This window comes from Alexandromys fortis, unplaced genomic scaffold (genome assembly GCF_014885135.2).
Source record: "Alexandromys fortis isolate MF-2015 unplaced genomic scaffold, M_Fortis_MF-2015_v1.1 scaffold_54, whole genome shotgun sequence".
In the NCBI taxonomy this organism is placed as follows: domain Eukaryota; kingdom Metazoa; phylum Chordata; class Mammalia; order Rodentia; family Cricetidae; genus Alexandromys; species Alexandromys fortis.
The window spans coordinates 7,698,369-7,704,628 of NW_026067958.1; positions in this window are offsets into that span (position 1 = coordinate 7,698,369).

The window sequence follows — 6,260 nt, forward strand, 5'->3', positions numbered from 1 at the left end:
GTAGGCAGGTCAGATTTTTTCTTGATTAATTATTGATGTGGAATTGCCCGGTCCTCAGGGCAATGCCACCCTGTGCGGGTGGTCCTGGATGGTATAAGAAGGCAGGCTGAAGAAGATACAAGGAACAAGCCAGTAAGCAGCAATGCTCATGATTTCTGCTTCAATACGCCTCCAGGGTCCTGCTTTAGTTCCTACCCTGGCTTCCCTCAGTGATGGGCTATTTAGTACCTGGAAGCGGAAGATGAAGCAAACCTTTTCCCCCAAACTGACTTGGTCTCAGTGTTGATTTGAGCAGTAGAAGCCATAACTAAGACAGTCTTGAAAGACTGCTAGCTGCAAAATACAGGTCTTTTCCATGGTAAGTTTTGTGCCAGGCATGCCCGGTGTTTTCAGTTGATCGTTCTTCTCACCAACTAGTCTTAATAGCAAAGTGAATGGCATAGGTTCAGTGTAGATGAAGTTTGGCTTTGGTTTTGCATAAATCATTCTCACTTTATGTTTTGTTGAAGAGTAAAGCTGTAGGAGTCCCTTGGCAGGAAGTACGGATCGTAGGGTTCTATGTTAATCAGGACCTCTTTGTAATACATACTTGGAAGAGAATAAAACATCTAGAAATCATTTTTCACCTTGGTGTGGCATTGGGATGTTTATTTGGAATTTTTAGAAGGCTTATTTTTGTTTCCACGGTGAGTCCAGTTATTTGCGGGTACAGATTGCAAAGGATATAAACATGACAGTGAGCTTCAGGAATTCCAGACAGTGTCTGCTGCAGAGAATCCTCCATCTTAGTGTTATTATTATTTTATTATTATTTCCATTACATGAGTGTATGTTAAAACATTTTCATCCTACAACAGAATGTGGTGCTGAGGTCTATTTTTTAAAGAGTGTCAGGCTGGTGGACAGCTCAGTGGGTAAAATGTTTGCTGGGCAAGTGTTTCCCAGTCCCCATAAATAAAGGTGCTGCAACCTTGAGGCGGGGTGGGCAGGCAGAGATAGGCAGGTCCTGGAAACCTGGGGTCAGCCAGTCCAGCCGAAGAGCCGCAGGTCCAGTGAGGGATCCTATCTGAAGGAAGACAGCAGCATTGACCTCTGGCCTGCACACAGGCTGTGCACCCACATGCTCATGCATAAACATACTCCCAACTTTAAAAGAAACTAAAAGGTATACTTGAGAGCTGGGAGCAGTGCACACTCCTTCATTCCCAGCACTAGGGAGGCAGAGGTGGAAGGAGTGAGGAATTCAGGGCCAACCAGGATTCCATGGAGACCTGGGCTCAAGAACAAAGCATCTTTGGGCTGTGGTGGCATATGCCTTTAATCCCAACACTCAGGAGGCAGAGGCAGGCAGATCTCTGAGTTCAAGGCCAGCCTGGTCTACAAAAGTAGTTCCAGGACAGGCTTCAAAGCTGCAGAGAAACCCTGTCTCAAAAAGCAAAACAAACAAAAATTCTCTGTTGTCATTCCCATCTGAGTGACTGAAATCTGAATCACTTTGGTTCTAAGCATTTTGGAGTTGGGATACCCAGCCTGTCCCAAACTTGGTGTTCATAAAGTCTAAACTGATGAAATTCTAAGATTGTTTTCTCTGGCTTTCTTTGGAAACTTAGCATAATGGATGCTGTTGAATCAAACAAAGCAGTTTAATGAAAACATCACAAATCTAGGGTGCATTGTGCTCCCTGCCACCATTTCTAATGTGTAAACTGGCTAGGTCCAGTTAGGAAGCTTCTCCAGGACAGTGACTGGGACTTGGCACAGGAATGCAGCTGGGGTTTTCATCACACTAGGATATGTTTATGGTGCCTGGGCTGAGGGAGAAGGCATGTTCCTTCCATTCCACTCTCAAAACTGGCAGTAAACATTGTCCTTGAAGCTGGCTGATGGCCTGCAGGATGCATCCATAACCATATCAAACTTCGGGAGATAATTTTGAACATGGTGAAATTAGACTGAAAAAAATAATGAGCCTGCATAGAGCCTTCACATGTTTGGACAGTTGACTCGTGGGAAGTTGTTTTGAACGTATAACCCACTGACTTGCCACCTCTGTATCAGTCAAGTCAAATCCCGCACACTCTGCTTTGTCTTCAGAAACATGCGGTGCCACAGAAGGTAAGGACTGTCCTGACCACAGTGCCGTGGATCACCCTAAGGAACAAACCATCACCTCAACTAATACCAGTCTTCTGGGGAGTACCGGGGCTCCCCAAGTGCCTTTGTTTATTTTTAAATATTGCCCTAGCTCCATTCATCTTTATTCTGTGTTCAGCTACATCTATCTGTTAAAACCTTTTTGTTTATCTCCTTTCTTAGCCTCTCCTTTTATCTCTGCATTTACTTCTGACCTGTACTACAATGTATCATTTTTACATCTACCTTTAAATCTATTAAGCTATATTTAAATCTGATTTTTTTTTGTTTTTCCATTCTACATTTTTCAGGAAAAATAAAAAACAAAAACTTCCGTGCACAGAAAAGTTAAGAGAAACGTGCTTCTTACACAGAATGCATCATGCATTTCCTTAAGGGAAACTCAAGATTCTATTAAGAAGATAAGTACACTTTCAAAAAATTGTCTGATTTCCCCCAAATACTGCATGTAGTTATTAGGGGAACAATTATTATACTACTAACAATGCTTTGAACAACCTTCCTATTTCACAAGTTAAGTACTTGGACTTCCTGTGCACAGCTGCTTGAGGCCTGAGTTGCATACCTTGGTAGCCTGTTCCTCTGTGGCTTTGCATATTAGTGTGGTACTGCTTCCTGTGGAGCAAAACCTGGTAGTACTCACATTCTCTCATGAGGTGCCACTGTCTGCAAGGGAGGATCCTGCACCTTCACATGGAAGGCTTTGCTTTGCTTCCAGGAGGTTGGGGGTACTCATGCTCTTGGGTCACCTTGTTATAGAAAGGCATGAGATTTTGGGGATAGATTCAGTGCAGAGTCTAGTTTTTGTTTACCTAACTTTTTTGTTGTTGTTTTCCTGTTTGTTTTTGTTTTTTGAAACAGGGTTTCTCTGTGTAGCCTTGGCTGTACTGGAACTGGCCCTATAGATTAGGCTGGCCTCAAATTCAGAAATCTGCCCACTTCTGCCTCCCAAGTACTAGGGTTAAACGTGTGTGCCACTAGCGCCTGGTTTCCAGGCTGTAGCACCGGTTGAAGGATGCAGCCCTAGGCAGGCATGCTCAGTGCATGCCCACTCTAGCATACCCCAGACTCATTGCCTGCTGGCCCTCTTGGCACGGGTCTCAGACCTGTGATTGTTGCTCCCTGTAGCATTCCGACACTTTCAAGCTGCTGGCTTTTTTTTTTTTTTTTTTTTTCTCATTTGTAGCGGCAGTGGTGGTGGATACTATCTATCTGTTCTGTTTTTACTGAAAACCCTTGAGGTTTGAACCCCAGCCCCTGGCTCTTGTTCAGGATTCTGCTGCTCTCTGACTTCCCCTCTGTGCCAGGAGACTCCAGTGCTGCCTCAGCACCAGCCTGGTCTTGTGGTGCAGGCAGAAGTGCAACTGGAGCCAAGCCCACTCTGTCACCACCACAGCAGGGAGCATGCTGTGCTTTAGAGATTCAGCGTTGTCAAACTGTCAGAAGTGGTTGACACCTACCGCAACTCAAGGCTGAGTGTGTACCATGTGTGAATGTGTACTAGTGCCCAACCACACTGACACTCCAAATGACTGGAATATAGAAGTTTTCTTCCATTCCCCCCCCCCCCCAAATACTTGTCTGGGCAAAGATGAAGAATGAAGCATTTTAGCTCTTCTTAAGAGAACAGGTAGCAGCTAGAGAGATGGCTCTGCCATTTAGAGCACTTCCTGCTCTCGCAGAGGACCTGGGTTCAATTCCCAGTACCCACATAGCCACAGCCACTCACAATCATCTTTACTTCCAGTCCCAGAAATCCAGTGGCCTCTTCTGGCTTTGTGGGCACTGGACGAGTGATGTGTGTGTGTGTACATATATGCAGGCAAACATGTGCATAATAAGAAATAAACCCTTAAAAAGACATTAGAAAATCTTTCAATTTTTAGCACAAGTTTTTAGGATATCTTTTTATTATTTGTTTTATTGTGGGAGTGGGGACATGTGCTATATGTGGCCTGTGGAGGCCAGAGGAGGATGCTGAGTGCCTTCCACTGCTACTGGACCTTACATTTTGAGGCAGGTTCTCTCGCAGAATGTAAAGCTTGATTTTTACTTCTAGAGTCAATCTATCCCTGTCCCCAACACTGGGCTTGCAGGCATACACCCAACCCTGTCCCCCAACACTGGGCTTGCAGGCATACACCCAACCCTGTCCCCCAACACTGGGCTTGCAGACATACACCCTGCCCCGGCCCCCAACACTGGGGTTGTAGGCATACAACCAGGGGCAGTTTTTACATGGGTGTTGAGGATTCAATTCAGGTCTTTTTTTCTTGCACAGCAAGCACTCTTGCCCACTGAGCCTTCTCCATCCTAACACATTATCCCACAGTGAAGATTTAAATGCGTTTTTCCAAGCACAAAATACTTGAGATGTGTGTATGTCTTATGAGTCAATTCTGTAATGTATGACTAATTCATATCTCTTGTTTTCAGTTGTATAATTATCCTACATTTGTTGTGGCAACAGAATAAAAAATGGTGTCTCTATTTTAGTTTTCTGTATATAATTATAATGTGCTACATACATTTTAGCGCTGTTGGATTACCAGAGACCAATTCAAGTATACACATTTAATAAAACCAGGGGAAAGCTGGAGTTATTTTGTTCCTTTTGATAGCTCTGAGAAAGGCGATGCTTCAAAGCCTTGTGGTTGCTGGATGGAAGTCGTGTTAGGCGATGTTGGAATGTAAATGTCCCATCATGTTAAAGCCTTCTGTAGTTCCCGTTTTAAGCCATATTAGATCTTCTAGAGGAAGAAAGATCTGACTGTGATTAAGTATGTGCAGCACCGCTCTGGTATAAATTTTATTCATAGATTAATAAAATATGTGGCTCATGATTCAAGGGGAAATACTTTAGGACTTAAATGCAGATACTGAGCTGCGGGCTGCTTTTAATCCTGTGCAGCTAAAATACGTTTGGTTTTAAAAATGAAAAGTCTAAACAGTACTGAGAGATACAGAATACATATTTTCGAAGGCCATCAGAAGCATACCCAGTCACACAGAGGAACATTCCAGAACTATCCCTCCAGCCATTCTGATCAGCAAGTGCACTTACCTTTGGTTCTGTGTTCCTCATAGCTCCTCTTTGCTCAAATGTGGCTCCTGTCTAAGGTGCGTAAAGTTAGACAAAGGCCACATGTGTGGTGAGCAGTAAACATGACTTCTTTTCCTTACGCTTCCACAATCTGACGGTGGAAACGGTGGCAAGGAACCTTTCAAAGCTCAGCTTCCACTCTAGATCTTTAGACTTCTAAAAGAAAGATTCAGACGCCTGCACAATTTGGGGGCCAGAGCTGACTGCAGGATTTCCAGTCTTGATATGACTGCAACCTAGGAACAGGAGCTGTCACTCACTTGACTTGGTGGTGCTAAGAGGCAAAGTAGTGGCATAATAGTCCTTAAACTTATGACTCTTTAGGTAGTTAGAGAAAGAAATTCCTGCATGCTTATAAGGAATATGCTTGTAACCATGTTGTAAAAGAATCACTTGGGCTGCAACCTATGAAAATAATTATTGGTCCAATATGGAGTCTGGTTCAGTCACAGCCAAAAAGAGGCAGAAAACTTCTTTCAGATGTAGATTGACTACAGAGAACTTTCTGGAAATAGTCCGTGTCAGTGCTGAAAAGGAAAAATCAGATTCCTATCCAAATTGTCCTCATTAGACATGTTGAGAAGGTGCATCCACCCCTACATACCATCTCATCTACAGCCCAGTGCATGCATCGGACATGTGGAGAAGGTGCATCCACCCTACATACCATCTCATCTACAGTGCATGCATCGGACATGTTGAGAGGGTGCATCCACCCTACATACCATCTCATCTACAGCCCAGTGCATGCATCAGACATGTTGAGAGGGTGCATCCACCCCTACATACCATCACATTTACAGCCCAGTGTGTGCAATCATCTGAAACAAGAAAGAGCTGTGCTGGGGTCGAGGAGAAATGTCCCATAGGCTCCCATACTCGAACACAAGGCCCCCGGTTGGCGGCTGTTTGAGGGTATACTGGAGGAAACGAAGCCATGCTGGAGGCTGGAGGAAGGAAGTTACTGGAGGCAGGGACCAATTTCTTTTCTAGTTTGCTTTCT